Raw genomic sequence first — 405 nt, forward strand, 5'->3', positions numbered from 1 at the left:
AGCCCCCCGCCGCCGCAGGCAGCCTGGGGGCTCAGAAGGCAAGTGGAGGGGCTCCTCGGCCCTTCTCTGTGCGGGACATCCTCCTGGTGGGACGGGACCCCAGCCCGGGACAGCCCTGGCCGGGAGCCCCCCGAGACACCAGAGGCAAAGAGCGGGCGTGTGGTGGGCGACATCTCACCTCACCTGACATCACCTGACATCACCTCACTCACCTCATCTCACCTCACCTCACCTCACATCACCTCACATCACATCACATCACCTCTCTATGCTCTGTGGCTGCGGCGGGGCGGCACAGGGAGCGAGGAGCCCCGGTGTCACCCTGGGTCACCCTGTGTCACCCTGGGTCACCCTGTGTCACCCGGGGTCACCCTGGGTCACCCGGGGTCACCCTGTGTCACCCTG

Source organism: Parus major, chromosome Z, assembly GCF_001522545.3.
Source record: "Parus major isolate Abel chromosome Z, Parus_major1.1, whole genome shotgun sequence".
Lineage (NCBI taxonomy): Eukaryota > Metazoa > Chordata > Aves > Passeriformes > Paridae > Parus > Parus major.